At 31.9% G+C, this 21,506-nt stretch overlaps 2 pseudogenes; one reads left to right on the top strand and one right to left on the bottom strand.

Annotated features, from left to right (window-relative positions):
* Window positions 1–1,346: 1,346 nt before the first annotated feature.
* Window positions 1,347–9,060, bottom strand: LOC139493463 (phospholipase A2 inhibitor-like; annotated as a pseudogene).
* Window positions 9,061–9,968: 908 nt separating this feature from the next.
* LOC139492605 (uncharacterized) lies at window positions 9,969–11,802 on the top strand (annotated as a pseudogene).
* Window positions 11,803–21,506: the final 9,704 nt, after the last annotated feature.

Here is a 21,506-nt window from a genome sequence, read left to right as displayed (position 1 = left end):
TGTGGTCCGGATATTTAAACAGATCCTGCTTCTCATCTGGTATCCGTCCTGATGCTCATGAAAACTTTGATTTAAACAGCAACCTCTGTTCAAGAACTTCAGAGAATGATAGCAAACGAAAACTTTGAAGTATCGTATCACCTTGGAGATGTCAAATACAAATCAAATACATTTGCTGAATGTTCCGTTTTGAATTTTTCTCTGAATTTGTATTTTTGTAATTTTTTTCTACATTAGGAAATGCCTGTACTAAGTCAGGAACTTGACAGTGGTTTTCAATCCGTTTGATGTATTTAAGCACTTGATTTTCCCATTTGATAAATTACATATTTGAATTTTCAATGGAGGTCGGTAGTTTTGTTATTTCACTTTTGTTGCTACACAATGAATAGGAATGGAACGTTCAGTTTTGAAGCTGAATTATATGCTTTGTCTTCAAGTTTTGATGTCAGTTTCTCAGTTCCAATTTCTAGATGTAAGTCAAATTATGACATAGACTTAAATGTAAACGTTTGGGTGTGCTCAAAAACACATTCATCCATTATATAAAAACCAACTGTGCTCCTATTCTTGTTAAGAGAGTATAAAAGGAATGAAAGATCATAGATTTATTTAACGTGATAATGCAGATGATGACATCGCACTAAAAAAAATCCAAGTTAGTCGACTGTGTTGAACGCATCCATCCCATGTAAAATAAAACGAATTGATTTCCAATGATAGTATCAAATATGTAATCAATTAGTAATAAGCTAACTCCAATCATTATTTTTCCATCATTCAGTTTTCATTCTAGATATGCTTTTGACATGAATAATCCTCACAAGTGCCACATGTGGAGCAGGATCTGCTTACCCTTCCGGAGCACCTGAGATCAACCCTAGTTTTTGATGGGGTTCGGGTTGCTTATTCTTAAGTTTTCTATGTTGTGTCATGTGTACTTTAGTTGTCTTTGATGCGTTTGACTGTCCCTCTGGTATCTTATGTCCCTCTTTTACAAACTAAATATTATGACTAATTTGCATTATCGGTAGTTTGAAAGAAAAAATCTTTTAATAAAAGAAAAAATCAATCCTAGCGATATACATTTTTCATTTCACAATTTGGCTGTATATCATCATATGATCATATTTTTTATGTGTTTGAGATTTGTTAAAGAACTTTTCTGTTGTTTTTTTTTAATTTTCCTAAGAGTTCTGTGATTTTTTTATTTGAAATATGTTTATGCAAATGAATATTTTCCCAATTTACAGTTTTGCCTAGGATCAAGGGTGAAGTGCTGCTATACAAAAAATTTAAATCTAGAAATATATTAGTATTAAAATATGAAACCAATGTTCACGTCTTAAACAATTGCGTTAAACTAAATACAATCGACGTACGAAGCCTAGAGGGGGTCACCAGTCCAGTTCAGACATTTTCAATTTCGTATTGATACATTTCGTTCATAATATTGCATGAAATCTTATTAAATTCTAAAAATTATTGACTTTTATCTTGAAATATTTCCTTCATCAACGTACAGTAACATAGAGTATTATAGCTGCCAAAAATTAAATTCATATCAATTACACTTTTTCTGCGTCTGACACAGTTTTTGGAAATGATATTTAATTAATTTCAAACATCAGTTCGTTCTGTGGACGAAACGCTCGTCTGGCGTAAATACAAAATTTAATCCTGGTATCTATTAGTTTATTTTTCATTGTGTTATAAATATGAATATATATGGTCATCAATCATAAAAATTCAACTTTTGATGAAATGAAACGATTAAATATTGGACCCTTTTGACCTTGATTTGGACCAATTGAATATGAGGATCAAAATTTGAAAATTAGATTCACTGTACAATTTCGTATATCAAAGAACCACCAAAATTATTTTTTTATTAAAATCAAAAAAGGAAAAGGTTTATTTGCACCCTTTGACCTCAATGTCGAACAGTTTATTAACGGGGCCAATAATTCAAAATCTTAATATACGGGAAGATTCCGCATCTTGAAGAACCCAATAATTTCAAGACTTCAACTAACATCCCATATTCATTGGTCAAGAAATAAATGATGTATACAAAATATTAAAAAAGTAATGTTGTTGGCCACTAATTCATAGTCTGTTAAGGCCCAAGCACTTTAAATCAACCAGTGCCTCCCTTTTTAACATCAAACCTTGCGGTACAATATTTATCAAAGGTAACAGGATTATAATTTAGTACCCCAGACAATTTTATAGAGATTCATAGACTCAATTTATTGTCCTGAAACCAATTTCAAATAGATCAATATACTTATACTCAAGTTATTGTCTGGAAACCAAATGTCTTTAGACGACGAAGAAATCATCGTCATGTCCTAATTCGACCACAAAGCTAACTTTAACTTCACTTCCTCACACAGGATGCAAAACAAACAATGTAACAATTACTTGCTCAACATTTTTTTTTTTCATAGGTGATTTTAAGTAATGTGTCTTTCAAAAGTAAGCTTGAAATGTTGTTGTTGTTGAATAATGTCGGTCATATTGGTTTTAGTCAATTGTCTTGTTATAAATCAGATGTTTTGTTTTTTCATGTTGGGAACTTTTACATCTAATTCAATTGTACAAGGTTTTCTTATTATTGAAGGCTATACTTAAAAACATAAACCTTAAACTGATTCAAAATATGATGAATAGTTATGTCATTGAAAATTATACCATTGTCGTTTGTTGATGTGTTGAATATTTGTTTTTCGTCCATTTCTTGTACATAAATTGTGCCGTTAGCTATCTCGTTTGAATGTTTTTACATTTGTCAATTTGGGGTCTTTTATAACTGACTATGCAATATTGGGTTTGCTCATTGTTGAGGCCGTACGGTGACCTATCTTTGTTAATTTCTGTGTCACTTGGTCTCTTGCGGAGAGTTGTCTCATTGGCAATCAAACCACATCTTCTTTTTGTATATGATGTAGCAGAAAAGGGACCAAACATACGTATTTAGACTATACAGTCTATTATTTCACATGTTATTCAAAGAATACAATTTTAATATGGTATATTGAACATAACCTGGTAATTAGCTGAAAGTTTCAGATCATTAATGATTGTATATATTCATTTGAATAAAAACAGCAACAATATATATCTAAAAGCTGAAGCAAAATCCAAATACATGTGAATATATGGCACGCTATGTTGTTCCGTTGTTTTCCTCTTATACTTGATGGGTTTTCCTAGGTTTTAATTTGTAACATGGATTTGATTTCTTTTGATCGAGTTATGAATTTTGAACAGCGGTATGCTACTGTTGCCTTTATAAATTAGTTTAAAATGTTTATGAAATGAACTTGAGTTGAAGGTCTAAATAAAATGTATTCAACTTGATTAACATATAGATCTGGCTAGCTGCTATTTCAAATATCACATGTTGCATATATTTCATAATACAATTATAAAGTTAAAGAATAGGTTTCTATTACAATGAGTTCCTTTGTTTTCCTCTTATAGTTGATGAGTTTCATTCCGTTTTAGTTTGTAACCCATATTTGTTTTCTCTCAATTGATTGATGACTTGAGAACACACGTATACTACTGTTGGCATTGTATTTACTTTGAATTTGTTATAAATAGCATCATCATGATAACAATATGCCACTGTGATAACTTTTCTAATAAAAATAAGATTTAAATCTCTATTTAAACTACTAACACAATGACAATGTTTAAAAGTTTAACTGAGTGTATAAAATTTTATGTTTTAAGAAAAGTACTTATTCACCTATTTCAGTTAAATTCTGACAGATCAAAATAATATATGAAGAGGCAAATTGGGCTTGTACATTTTACATTAACATGTAATCAAAGATCAAAAATTAAAAATATAACAGGAATGTAAAAGTAAGTTATATTTTTTACCATGATTAAAACTATTTTTTAATACAATATGTAATTAATAAGCTATGGAAAATGTTTGCTTCGTGAATGTAGTGAAGTATATATAATAATTGAACAATAATCAAATAAAGGTTGGGTTTGCTTTGTTTTGTTTTGTGTTTTTTTTTCTCCATTTAACAATTTGGTTAACATTTGTTTAAATAAGTCGACAAAGGAGTAGGTCCAGTAAGACCCCTTTTTGGCCCCAAAATATAGCAGTTTTACAAAATTGATAAAATGTAAACTTTTAGTTATTTATTTGACAGTAGAATGCTTCTGCTACATAATATGGGCTCTTTTTGACAATACAATGCACATATGTCAGGTACTGGCACCATTAAGTCATGCTAAATTACTGAAATCTTCACAATTCTAGCATTTAAAGTAAATTTTAGACGGTTTTCGTGTAAAACGAAAGTGGCCGCATTCGTGTTCATCCTTATTATTGAAATTTAAATTTGCATTTATGATAATACATAACATATATAAAGGTTGAGGATGAACACGGATGCGGCCACTTTCATTTTTGACAAAAACCATCTGAAAAGTGACATTTTTTGGCATATTTGGTAGATTTTTCATATTTGAGCTTGAATTGGATCGTTTTTAATGACTTAATCAGTTAAAATCTTTCACATAAACTAATTGATTCAAATGAAATAGACACTTAAGTGTTTAAAAAGTGGTCAAAATCTTTCGTCAGATGAACCTGAAATTTGAGGCCAAAATCGGTCCTTATCGGACCTACTCCTTTTATTTCATTTAAAACTGGAAAAAAATTAGCATCTAGTAAAATCTGCCCTTAGCATATATGAACAAAATGCAACGTAAACTTCACATTACCAATATTGATTCAAATTTTAAAAACTGAATAGCTCAGTTTGCCCTTGTTTACCATAGCCAAACATGATCATTATAAGATCTCTACTTATCTATCTTCAAATTCTAAACCAGGTGCTCCGCAGGGCGCAGCTTTATACGACCGCAGAGGTCGAACCCTGAACAGTTGGGGCAAGTATGGACAAAACATTCAAGCGTTATACAGCTCTGAATTTGGATTGTGATCAAATTTTGACATTACATGGTTTTTTTTTACACAAAGCAAATGTCAAGATTTTACAAATCAATTAAAGATTTCTTCTTCAAACTTTTTAAATCTAAAATTAAATAGTTGACACAGCATAGGTTTCTGACACAGAATGAATGTGGTCTAATGAACTTAAAAGGTTTTTTTTTCCTTTGAGCAATTCACTATGCTGTTGAATATTAATCTTCTCAAAAAAATGTTTGAAGAAATTTTCTTTTTATTTATGAAATCTGAAATGAGAAAAATTTAAACCCCCCCCCCTTTTTTTCACATCCCCGTTTCCCTTTTTCCAAAACTGATATCAATTCAAATTTCTAATGGAGTTTGCAACAATAACTACTCTTTTAAATACATCATAAAATATTAAAATGTAAAATAAAGTGCTTGTTATCACTGAATGGTAAAGATTGGTTGGTAGTAAAAGTGAATATACATTGTTTATTGTATAAAACAATAAAAAAAACTTCATCAGCAACATTTTATATTGGCAAATTTCCAATGAAGTTATTTACATAAAGTTATTGGCAAATAAAAATAGAAAATGACATCATAGTCATGTCTGGCAAATGTCCAACATACATTATCTAAAAACATTTTAGATAAGATAAGGAAAAAAAGCTTCATCAGCAACATTTTATATTGGCAAATTTCCAATGAAGTTATTTACATAAAGTTATTGGCAAATAAAAATAGAAAATGACATCATAGTCATGTCTGGCAAATTTCCAACATATATTATCAACTACTATTCTATACAAAGAAAGATAACTCCAATTGAAAATTAATTGCTATTGCACAATGTTGTGCAATTAGATATTTCTTGCTATTGTGCAATACTGTGCAATTGAAAATTAATTGCTATTGCACAATACTTGATATGGAATCCTGATTTGGACCAACTTGAAAACTGGGCCCATAATCAAAAATCAAAGTACATATTTAGATAAAGCATATCAAATAAGCCCAAGAATTTAATTTTTGTTAAAATCAAACTTAGTTTAATTTTGGACCCTTTGGACCTTAATGTAGACCAATTTGAAAACTGGACCAAAAATTAACAATCTACATACACAGTTAGATTTGGCATATCAAAGAACCCATTTATTCAATTTTGATGAAATCAAACAAAGTTTAATTTTGGACCCCCATTTGGACCAACTTGAAAACTAGGCCAATAATTAAAAATCTAAGTACATTTTTAAATTCAGCATATCAAAGAACCCCAAGGATTCAATTTTTGTTAAAATCAAACTAAGTTTAATTTTGGACCCTTTGGACCTTAATGTAGACCAATTTGAAAACTGGACCAAAAATTAAGAATCTACATACTTTTTTTGATGAAATCACACAAATTTCAATTTTGGACCCTTTGGGCCCCTTATTCCTAAACTGTTAGGACCAAAACTCCCAAAATCAAACCCAACCTTCCTTTTATGGTTATAAACCTTGTGTTTAAATTTCATAGATTTCTATTTACTTATACTAAAGTTATGGTGCAAAAACCAAAAATAATGCTTATTTGGGCCCCTTTTTGGCCCCTTCTTCATAAACTGTTGTGACCTCAACTCCAAAAATCTATCCCAACCTTCCTTTTGTGGTCATAAACCTTGTGTTAAAATTTCATTGATTTCTATTTACTTATACTAAAGTTATTGTGCGAAAACCAAGAATAATGCTTATTTGGGCCCTTTTTCGGCCCTTAATTCCTAAACTGTTGGAACCAAAACTCCCAAAATCAATCCCAACCTTCCTTTTGTGGTCATAGACCTTGTGTCAAAATTTCATAGATTTCTATTTACTTAAACTAAAGTTATAGTGCGAAAACCAAGAAAATGCTTATTTGGGCCCTTTTTGGCCCCTAATTCCTAAAATGTTGGGACCAAAACTCCCAAAATCAATCCCAACCTTCCTTTTGTGGTCATAAACCTTGTGTTAAAATTTCATTGATTTCTATTCACTTTTACTAAAGTTAGAGTGCGAAAACTAAAAGTATTCGGACGACGACGATGACGACGACGACGACGCAGACGACGACGACGACGACGTAGACGACGACAACGACGACGCAGACGACGACGCCAACGTGATAGCAATATACGACCAAAAAATTAAAATTTTTGCGGTCGTATAAAAACTACTAAACCAGTGTGCACTTTTTTACCATAGCAATACATAATCATTATGAGATCTCTACACAACTATCATGAATAATTATGTATTTCTAAAGATTGCTCACTGTTTGATAGTTGCTAAACATCCACTTTCATATAATAATGTGTGTAATTGTATGTAACATGTACAAATGTATTTCACTGAAATTCACAGCTGATTTGTTTTCTGTGTTGTTCTATTAACACTTTTCATTATTCCTATTGTATTTATCATCCTAATGATGATTCAAACAGTCATTATTATTTTTATAGACATTCTGATCCTTGTTAGAAACAAAACATCCCCAAAACACAATGTCAAATATTAAGCTATGTGTAGAATATCTGAAACAAATTAAATGTAATTTTCACCAAAACAACTATAAAATATACATGTACAAATCTGTATAAATGTACTGAACTAGACTCAAACTTTCAGAAATGCAGAATATAAGTGATTACATACATTGTACAGTACTAGTTGTATTAGATATTTCTAACTGTTTTAACAAACAAAAGGGAAGGTCATACAACTCTAATAGAAATCTAGATATAATTTGTAAACAAGGTAGCATTTCCATGTCTTGCATTTTCATTTTTTTCTGATGAATAATTACTTAACAAATGCTTCTTGGTCATTGACTGTCGCTTGAATGAACTAACAACATGTAGAATGTAAGCAATTACACTCAGGAATATAGCAAGCAAGACGACCATTGTTACCAAAACACCAACGGCTGTATTATAACTAGAACTGATACTGCTCTTGTCCTCAGAGATGCTAATATCCACCGAGAAACACTCAAATTCAGTTGATGGGACTGACATTATGGACTTTTCAAAGAGCACACCGTCATGACATGTCAGTTTGTCTTTCTGTAATACATGGACTTCTGTTCTATTTAACCAGTCCTGGAATTCTCGCAACTGGCAATCACAGTCGAATTGATTTCCAAAGAATTTGACAGAAACATTTGATGCTTTCTGAATATGATCTAGTGAAAATAGTAGCCCATAAGGGTTGGAATATGATTCGAATGTACTTATACTATTATAAGATAAATCGAGGTATTCCAGATGTGGCATACACCTTTTATGATAAAATGTCAAGCGCGGAAGTATGTTGTGAGCAAGATTTAATCTCTTTAGTGATGTAAATGTACACATTGTATTAGCAGTATCTGCATCATAAACCGATAATTTGTTGTTGTCAAGTGCTAATACTTCAAGTTTGGTAAATGGACTTTCCAAAATACAAGCCGAAGATGTTTGATATGAACTATACTGTCAATCTCGTCATGGAAAGCAGTACTTAAATTCAACTTTTGCAAATTTTGAATATTTGTAAATGTCCTTGTGTGCACTGTAGAAACCACCCACTGATTATTTGCCAGGCTCAACTCTTCCAAATTTGGCATGCAGTGTAATGCATGTCCATTGATTTTCTTTATCCCATTGTTTTGTAAATCTAACTTTTTCAAAGCATTCAGATGATAACTGGAGTCGTCACAATGATCCAAAAAGATTTCTTGGCAATTCAGGAATATCCCCATCTGTTATATGAATTCTTTCAAGAACAGTTGTAATTGAGTTCGCAAATTCATCACTTTCAATGTCATCTTGATTAAAACCTTTACATTGGAGAATTTTTGGGTTACAAACGCACTTTGGGTGACAATTACTCACGCAATTCGTTTGCTGCACAATAAGGCATAAAATAACGACAATAACACTTGCATTCATGTCTCACTTTCGGGCGTGTAAACTTTCATAAACTTTTCAAAGTTGTTTTTTTCTTAGCAAAATAGTTTATCTCCTTGATTAAACTTACTTGTCACAACATTCGCGGTGAATAGTTCGGTTAAATATTCTTTGCAACAGATTTTTATCACTTATTAGAAATTTCTTATGTCGCTTATTATATTTTAACTTTTCAATCACCTGTCTAGACCAGTGTAGACAAAATTTAAAGTTCGATCGCTCATTGGTGAATTCATCTGCTAAATATTGTTTGCTCACAGTTTTTGACCTGTTTTAATTAGTTTTGTACTATCGTCCTATATTCATTGACTTCCTTGTTTGTGTACCCAATCGGTTACAAGTTTCAGATTTTTTTCCTCATTTTCATGTGCGTTCTAACAAATGTTAAAAAAATTGAAAGAATTTCAATATTAATATTTATTTTTTTAAATGTTACTGTTTGAAATCTTCAATAAAGGAGAAAATTCTGCAGAAAGCACATGAAATCGTCGAACCAAGTTCTTAAATTTTGCATCAACAAATCTCCAGTTTCTTATCCATCGATTTTTCTTAAAAAGGCATTAGCTGTCAAATTTATGATCACCGATTTCACTCAAATTATCATATTTGATTTATGACATACTTAAATGATATCTGAATTTAACAAAAAGTCTAAAGTGAATATTTAACAATAAATATATTTGACAAAATTGGAGCATTTTGATTGGTTGATTTTATTTTTCTATCAGCCCATAGATGTTTCTTTTATGGAGATACACCCACATTACCGGAACTACTTTTTTTTTACAATAACAATGGACAGGTTTTAAAACGTTAAACTTTATAAAGAGACATCGATATTTAAAACAAAAGTAAACAAACAAGTTTTGCTGCTGTGAATGTAAAAAAAAATATGTTAGTTCTTCCTGGTATGTACATAATTTTACTGACATGTTTTAGAATAAATTACAACAAATTACAGCAATTTTCGCGTGAATCATAATTCGGCAATTTTCGCGTGAATCATAATTCGGCGATTTTCACGTGAATCATTTTTCGTCTCCCATAATATAATCATGGGAGACACAGAGATGTCAGATTTTGATCTCGGCGATCCATTTTTATATTTGCAAGCCTTATTTGATACTGAAATTGAGCTGGAAGAAGTGCCTGCACCAATGCCTTTCGTAGAAGTATTAGCTAGTACAGAAATAGTGTCAACAGAAGTACAAAGGCCAGATCCAAAACCAGAAAAAAGGTTCAAAAGAGTGTCTGATGAAGAAATTCTAGCCTTAAAAGAAAGCAGGCAATCAGAATCAACAAAAAGAAATACAAAATGGGCAGTTAATATTTTATCAAACACAAATTCAACAAAATAATCATAAATGACATACTGTACATGTACATTGTGATTGTATTTTATGTGTGACAAATATTCAGACCAGGATTTGAACCTGGAACCTTTCAATTTTAAATTGAGCTATCTGAATCTATAATTCCACATAGAAGTACAATGTAAATGTACAATGTATTTACATGTACTTTCGTTAGATTAATATAAGATATAATAAGACAGAATGACACAGACCTTTACATCAAGTAGGGGTCATCGTACGGCCTTTTACAATGAGCAAACCCCATACCGCAATCATGTATAAAATCCTCGAAAAGAAAATAATTTACAATTCAAACTAGAAAACTAATTATATAGCCTAATTTCTGTACAAAAAGATTGTATTAACTTTATTTCTAAGATAAAATAATTATTTTGATATTTATCACATGTTATATATATTCCGCTTGTTTTTTACAGAATGGAGCAATGAAGTCATGGTGAATCAAGTAGACTTAGCAACTGTATCATCTGAAGATTTAAACATTATATTAGGCAAATTTTATGCAGAGGCCACCCCTAAATTCGCTGAAAAAAGAGAACAAGAAATGGCGTCAGCTCAGGCATACGAATACAACAAGAATTCTTTTAAAAGTATAAGGGCAGGCATCAATAGGTTTCTTAGAGATCTAAATAGGGATATTGACATTGTCCGGGACAAAGAATTCAGGATGACATTTTGGATGGGAAATTAAAGTACAACATGAAAAGTGGTTTATCTAGACCTACAAAGCCCAAGGAAGTTATTTCGCTGTCAGATCTCCATAAAATTAGTACATACCTGTATTCTGCTGGAAACCCAGTCCTTCTTCGCTATAGGGTTTGGTACAATTTAGCTATGCATTTTGTCTCACGGGGTCTAGAATTCCACCAGCAATTGAATCTTGCATCGTTCACATTCCAAAAAGATGAAAATGACAGGAAGTATGTTACACTATCACATGAAACACGTCAAAAAAAATTGGCAAGGGGGACTTGGCAATTCAGAAGCTTCTGCCGACAAAAGGATGTACGAAACAAAATCTGACAAATGTCCTGTGAATGATCTGCAGCTACTGATTGATATAACAGATCCTAAAGCAGAATCACTTTTTAATCACTGTGATAAAGATGCAAATCTCTCACCAGATGAACAAAATATATGGTTTTCAATGAAGTCGGTTAAGCAGTACCAGTTTTCAAGATTTATGGGTGATATATCTAGGAATGCTGGCTGCTCTAGACTATACACAGCCCATTGTCTCCGCGCAACTGCCATTCAAACTATGAATGATGCCGGGTTTGAGCTCATGCATATAATGTACATGAGCGGGCACAGAAACGAGAGCTCTGTCAGGAGTTATAACCGTGGATGTTCTGTAATTCAAAAGGAAAGCTTGAGTAAAAGTCTATCGTCTATTTCTTCAGGCTATGACGTGTCTGCACAGAAATCTACTCCAGCACCAGTACTAACCGTGTTCAAATGTTACATCCGTTCCTTCTCCGTTACAAACAACATCAGAGAATGCACAAGTTAACAATCGTACAATGCCAATGTCTCTCTCATCTACCAACTTCATGTCATCAGGATTTATTTCTAACTCGGCATTCAATAATTGTGTTTTTCAATTCTCCGGACAAAATGAAGCAGCCATCATGGCGGCGATTACTGTACTGACGTAAATAACTCCGCGACGTCATGTGACGTCATGGTGTTGAATTTAGTAAACGTTTACGTTTGAATAAAAATTTTGTGTTTAAAAAGTTGTATTTAATTCATTTATAAGTAATGACTGTAATTTAAATTATGTCTGTTGATCCATAACATTAATTACGGCGGTTCCTTAAATGCATGAACACTAAAATATGTATAAAAAATTCGTGTGGCCTTTTGTATAGACGTCATCTAATTAACTATCAAGATGACCTTTGATGAATGTCCACGGTCTTATAACCCGATTCAAACTTGAATACATTTATTAACGAATACCGGCCATGTGCTATTGGATCTTTCTAGATCTGTTTGAGTTCATTTTGTAGGTCACAAGTATATTTATGATCGAGTTTATCTGTATAAAAATAATTATTTGGATCGAATTATTCAACTGAATGGTTCGTCTTTTATATCGTCAACTATTTTCTATTTCGTAGCTAATGACCTTTAAAAAAATACATATGAATGTTGTTGATAAATTTCTGTTTTATGATAGAAAAAAATAAATTTGTAATCGACATGTTTTTACACTATGCTGTATTCAAAATTGTGTTCTATGTGAAAAGTTATCAAAAACGTCGAAATAAGCATAACGACATCGCTTTATAGACCGTAAAACATGGATTGTGTATGGGTTTTTTTTCGATATTCAGTTGAATTTCAACGAGCAAAAAAATGTATGCACAAATCCCACAATCTTTGCCCCTTTACTTTTACTTGACATTAAATCCTTTACTGCTATTGATTTTAAAAAAATGTTCCATTTATAATAAAACAATTATGTTGAATGCCTCTTTGTGACGTTGAAACGAAAAACAGCGATAAAATCGTTATTCTTTTGCTTTTAATTTTGTACACATACTGATTTTGTTCATCCTTTTTTTTCTCTATTGCATTTAACGTTTTAAGGAAGTTTCGTCTTTCTTTTTACATGTTTTTGATAAACATTTACTTATAACCGACGTATAATAAACGCAGTATAACCTCTTTTAAAGAATTTCAAAAAATGATAGGAAACCTAAACTTTGAAGTAACGCATCACCTTGAATGTTCCGTTTTGAATTTTCCTCAGAGTTCGGAATATTTGTTATTTTTTTCCCTCACTATTTTCTACGCAAGGAAATACCTGTACCAAGAAATTGACTTCAACGTTGTTTTCCATTCGTTTGATGTTTTTTAGCTCTTGATTTTCCCATTCGATAAAGGACTTTTCATTTTGAATTTTCAATTGAGGTCGGTATTGCTATTTTACTTTTGTTGCTTCAAAAAGAATAGAAATAGAACGTTCTCAGTTTGGAAGCTGAAATTGTATGTTTTGTCATAGCGTTTGGTTGTCAGTTCCTCAGTTTTCCAATTTCTAGATGCAAGTCAAAATATGACGAAGACTTAATGGTAAACGTTTGTATGTGCTTTTCAAAAACACATTCATCTTTTATATAGGAAGCAACTGTGCTTCTATTTTCGCTTCGAGATTATAAAAATAATATAGGTTCATAGCTTTACTTAACGTGCTCCTATATTCAATGATAATACATGTCAACACAGAAGTGCTGACTACTGGGATGGTGACCCCCTCCAGGATTCGTACGTCGATTTTATTTATTTTAACGCAATTGTAGAAGACTATGAACATAGGTTACATACTTTTAGATTTTTATATTTTGTATAGCAGCACCACATCCTAGACCTAATCGAAACTGTAAATTGTGGAAATATACGTTTGAATAAACACGTTTTGAGTAAAATAAAAAATACAGAAAGGAAAATCAAACGCATGATAACATATGATGATATACAAACAAATTGTGAAACGAACTTTGCAAAAAAGGATGTGTATATCGCTTGGATTGAATTTTTTTTTTTTTGAAAAGGCTTTTTTTCAAACTACCGATAATTCAAATGTATCATACTATTGAGTTTGTCATTGAATGTTAGCTTATTATTACTGATTGATAACATATTTGATACTTTCATTAAAAATTGTTTATTTCATTGTACTGGGATGGGTGCGTTCAACACAGTAGCCTTACTTTTTTAGTACGAGGTCATCATCTTTAATGATACTCATAGCTAAGGTTATCCTGGAAAAAATAATCCTCGGAAATATTTCAAGTTTTGTAAACTGCTTATCTATTATTTACTAACTTTAGCTGAATTTTGCAAAACCTTTCGGATTTGTAATGTTGGTCAATGGATTTTTCAGTTAATTTATGTTTATATTTTACCTTCAACAATCTATAGTTTTATTTGGCACGTAAAAGATTGCTTCGGGAGGGCGCAGATGTTCTACTAGATTTCATAATCAACTTTCGAAAACATTAAAAAGACAGGAACGGACAAGACATTGACAATCCCGAATTGATTCATGTCGTTGATGATGTTGCATAAAATCTTGACTTTTAACTTCGAAATAGTTGTGACCTAGATTATTAAAGCTTGTAAAATTGTACATTTTAATATTTTATTTCTGCGTCTGTTACAGTTTGAAATATTATATTTAATCTTATTTTAAAATCAGTAAAATGTGGAATAAATCTGGATCTCTGTTTTACTACGAAAGCTGTCAGCTAAATACGAATTTCTTCTTGTCTAATATATTCAAATATCGGATAATACGATTCTGTGGTAAAATTACTTAAAGTAGGAATGTTAATTACTTTTAACTAAAATGGTTTGCTTACTGTGAAAGTACTTTAATTCGTGGGTATCAATTTTCGTGGTTTGAGCAATATTTACATGTTCGTGGGTTTTTAAATTCGTTCATTCATGTCTTTATTTCCTCATAATTGAGATACAATGAATACATACAATTAACTAAATATCAGACAACAACAAAAAAATAAACGAAATAGGTACACAACAGTTTTTCTCATATACAGACAAATATATACACTTTGGTCTCTCAGAATTAAGGCCTTCTATAATCTCGATTGATGACATATCATGTATTGCATAGCCTGACACAACGGCCATATAATGCTAAGCACTGAACCACATGGGCGTGACATAGTCTCTCAAACTCAGAATGTTCAACACTTAAATTTAATGGAATTCTTCCGAGCAAAATTTGATATATCTCCTCATCGTCATATTCACTTAGCTCAGAATAAAGTTGTAGCGGAAAATTCTCGATGATAATACCCCACCACAATTCGCGCAGCTCTAAAGTGCAAATGCAGGAACAGCATGCATGTACATATACATCACTAAAGTCATTTTCGCATTCGACGCACTTATCTCCTGATGAATTTGGTATATCAGCTAACAGTTTTGTAATAAAATATGAATTTCGTATTTCTGCAAACGATTGTGCTTTTTTCCAGAAGTTTGTCATAGAAACTGTTTTATGAATATTTCTAAAACGCATAAAATTGTCATCTAACGCAATACGGTTTAACCAGTTGACTGACTGTTGTTCGTTAACTGTTTTGTGAACAATCGATTTCCACTGACTTTTTGATGGGAAACTACCAGTATCAATATATTCAGTAAGATACTGAATAAGTCCATATGTTCTTAGAAGGTCAATGATATCCGGGATGTATCCATAGTGACGGCGGTGAGGGTCTATGAGGAATGAAAATAGACGAATCAAAAATATTCTTTTTGAAAGATAATTGTTATCTAACGTACACAGTTTTTGAAAAAAGAACAGTTTTCTTTTGTGAATAAAACTCATAATCGGATGAATTCCAATAATGCTCTCGCACATATCAGATCTGGTAGAAGTTTTTAAAGCTAAAATGTGTTTGACAATGAAGTGCTGAAAACAATTAAGCGTCGTTATATCAAAGGATTTGAGGTTACACCATGTTTCACAGCCATAAAGAACGCTTGGTAAGACAACAGTTTTGTACAATTTAACTAATACAGACGGATTAGTTGCTCTTGACATTACTCCTTTCAATGCGAAGAATGCGTTTTTACCTTTTCTACAAGCATTTATAGTTCTGTTCTTTGTTTTGAATCGAGAATTAAGTTCAATACCTAAATGTGTATAGTTGTTAGATAATGGAATATTCTTATTTCCAATACACCAGTGGAAGTTAACATTGTTTTCTCTCGTATTTATGGAGAATTGTATAATACTTGATTTGCTTGCGTTAAAACAGAACCGCCAGTTTCTAGAGTACTCGAAACACACATCAAGCATGCGTTGGAGAGACAGTGGGGTCGTGGCAATACATGATATGTCATCGGCAAGAGCAGGTGCACCACAATTGATACTGTATATACCTGTGTTTTGATTGCATTTCTCAACTTCACATATTAAATCATTAATAAAAATTAAATACAGTAAACCAGACAGCACACTGCCTTGTCTTACACCTTCTAACACTGGGAAAAAATTTGACTGGTGCTGGTTAACAACTATAGCACTCTTTGTATTTGTATGAAAGTCATTTACTATTACCCATAATTTATTGTTAACACCTAGTTGAAACAATTTGTACATAAGACCAAGTCTCCAGACTGTGTCAAATGCTTTCCTACTATCAAGAAAAGCTACAAAAATTTTACTACAAAATTCAAGATTATGAAAAATGGTCTCATGTAGATTAAAGGAAGCTGTTAGGCAACCGAGGTTCTTCTGAAATCCTTGTTGTTGACAGTTAGGGAAGTTTATGTTTTCCAATATGATTAGCAAACGGTTTTTTATAACATGCTCAAAGACCTTTGAAACACACGGCAAAAGTGTAATCGGACGGTAGCTGTCAGGAGATGTTTTAGGTTTATTGTTTCCTTTAAAAAGTGGTACCAGTAAACCAAACTTCCAGTCATAAGGAACACGACCTTTCTTCACTATGAGATTAAAAAATGAAGTAAGGCAACGGATAAGAACTTCTCCGCCGTATATTAAATGTTCGTTTTGAATTTTATCGTGGCCGCTGGCTTTTTTACGCATCAATGATTTGACAATATCGCGCACTTCACTTTCTTTGATGACTCCACCAGGTAGGTTCTCGTTGGAGTTACAGCAGGTGTTTAAAATCTCTGAATACGCACTGTCAATAAATTGTTTCTTTGACGCATCAAAAGTATCAGTATTGTTTGTTGTACAAATGTTTGAAAAATAGTCCATAAAGGCATTCGCAATGCTTTCTGGATCATTGCATGTATCACCATTATGTATAATTTCCGGATAAATTCTTGATGTTGATGGTTTACATCTTTTTACTAGTTTCCAGAATAACCGGATATCGCACTCAGCTGCTTCGTTTATGTCATCGTAACATTTTTGGATATATTGTTCGTAAGCTGCGTTTTGCACATTCCGGAATTCGTATTTGGCTTTTTTGTAATGTTTATACGATTCATGACTCATTCCTCTGGGTCGTCCATTTGCCAGCCATCGTTTGCGCATTGACCGTTCCATTTGATGAGCTTTCTTAACATCGGGTGTCCAGTATGGTTTTGTATATGGGTTAAATACGCACTTAGGAATAACGGAATCTGCCGCTTCATGTAAAATACTTTCGATTTCCGTGTTAACAGTATCTACATCTAAATTGTCTGAATTAATTCGGTCGGTTAACAATTCTATTGGTACGTCCATATGTTCTTGATATTTTCTTATATGATCGTCATTAATTTTATGCCAAGCCGGAAATTTGCTATACGAATTCATTATTCGATGTGGATTATTATCTATCGAAAGTTCTACTACTATCGGTAAATGATCAGAAGTACTGCTAATCGAACCTTCGTCAAGAATTTCACAAGACCTCAGTTGCCTTAGGACACTCTTATTTACAAGAAAGTAATCAATCATAGTTTTTTTAGTAATGAACGTATAATCAGGCCCTGTATGTTTAATTTGACCACCTGAAAATAACAAATCGTGTCTTTTAACAAATTTTTGCAATTCATCAGATTTACAATGGTTTGAATGCAATCTGTCTTTAGTACGACAACTAGCATTAAGGTCACCTGCTACAATAACACTGCCATAATTACAATAATAAGAAACTAAATTATCTAACATGTTCAATTCATTTCTCAAATTGCAAAGTAAACATTGACCCGTGTAAATCGTAGTGATAACACTAATTAACCCATTATAAAGTGATCAACAGATTAAAGACTATGAAAGGTGTTAATTAGGCCATAAACATGTCACCTAAAGAAAACAGTTACATAAACAAATACTATAAACGTATCTTAAATTGTCAAATAATTCTTATCAAAATCAAGCCCGGCATGACATTATTATTTCCAATATGTACGAGAACTATGAGGATATAAAATGAACACTTTATCATACTAGCATATCAATACCGGAAATCTGACTTTCATCGATCAAAAATATTTATTATGAGAATCAAAAGATAAAAAATTGTACAATTTAGGTTATTAAAGGTTAAATGGGTATAATCCTGCATGCGGTTGTAGTTCTGTGACTGCTATTAAAGTATTATCAGATTTCGCGTTATTCAATATATTCTCTAGATCATATCAGTAGTCAAACCTACCGATGACGATCTTTCCATGTCTTGATTTGGACAATGGTTGTTTTATTTCGTTGGACACTTAAATTCGTGGATAAAGTCATCCACGAAAACCACGAAAATTGGTACCCCACGAATAAAAGTACTTTCACAGTATACTAATTACATTTGTAGTTTTTCAATCAGCTTTTCCTTTGGTCTGAGTGTCTTATTTCAGTTTCAAATGCATGTAACTATGTTATTTCTATAAATATATGTTACTTGCTAATTTCTTTTTTAATACAAAGATCTCAAGGTTAACTTGATTGTATTTATTCGTGCTGACGTTCTAACATTTTATGTAAACTTGTATTAGTTTCTATTTAAATAACCATGAATCAATTCGATGACCCCTACCTATTTTCACTTATAAATGCTTGTGTCGTATTCATAGATATTGGAAATGTATGTGTCTGTATGCAATGGACTTTGCATCGCAATTATAGTTTGTCATAATTATTTTTTAGCTAACTTGTGCTTGAAATGAAATCATGATTTATCGTTCCAGAGTAGCAAAACTACGTTTTTCATTAATAGCCGAAAATAGATCTATCATCAGGAATATATAAAAAAAAAAAAAAGCATAGATAGTCTTAGCCATATTTTGCTATTTGGCGTAACATGTCGTTTTTGATGTTCTACATATTTGATTAACATTCACAACTTCCATTCGAGCGCCATTGGTAAGTTTCGTTTACCTAATAATAAGCTTAGTATCTTTGATGAATTCTTACTCTATCTTTGAAAAAATGTTACATTCAAAATAAAAAGAAAATAGATAATTCAGCGTTTTAATAAGAGGATAACCGATTTAATTAATTCAAATGCCAATAGTGACATCACTGAGCAAGGATTCGCATAGCCAGTGATAATGCATATCAATAGACACTTACTCTTTCGACGCATCTGATCATGCTCCTTTTGGTGTTCATGCTATTTGTATTTGTTTCATTGATATGTCTTCTCAAACTATTTATTGTGATTAAATATGACTTTGTTGATATTTGATTTTGTTTATTTTACCTTATAATTGTAGTAAATATTAATGTGATTATAGATAGTAATGTTAAGGTTCACTGTCCTAACACGAATAAGTTGATCGTTCATACGATGACAAATGAGCATAGTACGCCTATTGTCGTCACCCTATGAATATCATTGATACCAAATAATTGCATTAGAAATTCCAATTTGAAAGTGTTAAACGAAGCATAATATACTTTCTAAGACTCCTTATGCACGCCCTGTTCCGATACGAGTGTATGTTGCTCAAAACCTATGCATAAGAGGAATATTCAATGTCAGAACACTCTAAAATTTAATGAGATTAAAAGTACCGTTATCGTATCATATCGGCCTACATCATATCGATACTTAAATTTATTAACTGCACAAAGACACGTTTTCTCAGACTGATTAATGCGCCTTCATATGATTTTATCGTTTTGTCTAGGGAAACATGATTAATGTATTGTTAGTATTTTGCTGTGAAAAAAGTAAAATCACAAAAATACTGAACACAGAGGAAAATCAATTCGGAGAATCCATAATCACATGGCAAAATCAAATCACAAAACACATCAAAAACGAATGGACAAGAACTGTCATATTCCTGACTTGGTACTTTGTTTTATAGCACTAACCCTCTCACTTTGATGACAGATGAACTGTCTTTCAATCATTGTGATTACTCTTATATCGATTATTTTGTTCTTCGGTCTTTTTCTTAGTTGTTTGTGAGCTTTCTGTCGGTTTGATGAGGGTCGAGCTGTGTTCAACCAATTCATAAATTGTTCTTATCTTGTGCTGTTACACCACGTTATCAGGTTATGGGATTGATAAGTGCTCCGACACATTTTACCTCGTCAAATTCTGTATGAGGCTGTCATTGTTTACTGTCCATTATAAATGTTTTCAGTGACATAAACATTAAAGTCCTACTCATAAGTTGTGAATGCTTTGAAAGATATTAAAATGATCATTTGTATTGCCTATCACTTAACAATGTTAACAATTTCTCTTAATTATCTATTGTTTTGGCCCAAAATGCAAAAAAGGGTAACAATCGGCATTTAAGGTACTGAAAAAGAATTGAAATTTTCCATTTATGAGCAATAATTTCTTTGTCAACATTATCATTAGCAGTTTACTGACAATTTCAGCTCAGTGACTTAATGCAGATATTGGCTTTTTAATCAGAACTGTTTTGCTCTTTTCAGTTTTTCTTTAGTTTCTATAGTTAGGGACAAAAAACAGTATTATAATTCATGATTAAAAGGCAATAACTTATAAGAGTCAACGAACTTTTAAAGCTATATGAGTTATTTTGCAGTTGTATAAAAAATTGTCATATAAAGGCAAACGTACATGTTATTTCTAGCCTTATATGGTTGGCATGTAAGACACATATTTTGAACTGTATACCTAAGGATGATGGTGTTTCAATTTTGTCTTCATTTGCTCAGTAGTTTCATAGAAGTTTTAAAAGACAATTTGACAAGAAAGCAGCCCAAGCTAGGCACTTAGTGTTAAATATATTAAAGCCCATATGTCCCCAAGGGCCAGGAGAGCTTTAAATACAACATGTTTGCAGATATCTGTAGCACACCCTCTCTTAGCATCAATGTCTTTTATTATAGTAAAATCATGTCATCAAGCCCCCATTTTATTCACTACTTCTGCTTTTATTTAAACAACTAAACATCAATAATGGTGTCAACAATTAATTTTTAGTAAATCAATATGTAATGATAAAAAACAAAATGTAACTTTTTTTTACTTGTTTCATCAATATTTAAAATTTAAAATTCCAAAATTAAGCATCTTTTAGTTTAAACATATTTATTTATAGTGGATTGGGAAACCAGTTAATGCAACTTATATTAATCCCTTTTCACTTTGCGGGTGCTAGTTTTGTCTTATAACAGAATTAGCTTGCTTTTTTTCGAAATCTACAAGGGTGTCTTTTATGTGCAAGAGATATGGCTCTCTCTTAAAACACAGTTAGCGTTCTGATGCGGTAACGACTACACAACAGCAT

The sequence above is a fragment of the Mytilus edulis genome, chromosome 10, assembly GCF_963676685.1.
Source record: "Mytilus edulis chromosome 10, xbMytEdul2.2, whole genome shotgun sequence".
NCBI lineage: Eukaryota > Metazoa > Mollusca > Bivalvia > Mytilida > Mytilidae > Mytilus > Mytilus edulis.
Note: the sequence above shows the minus strand (reverse complement) of the source record. Positions and strands in the feature narration are given on the sequence as shown.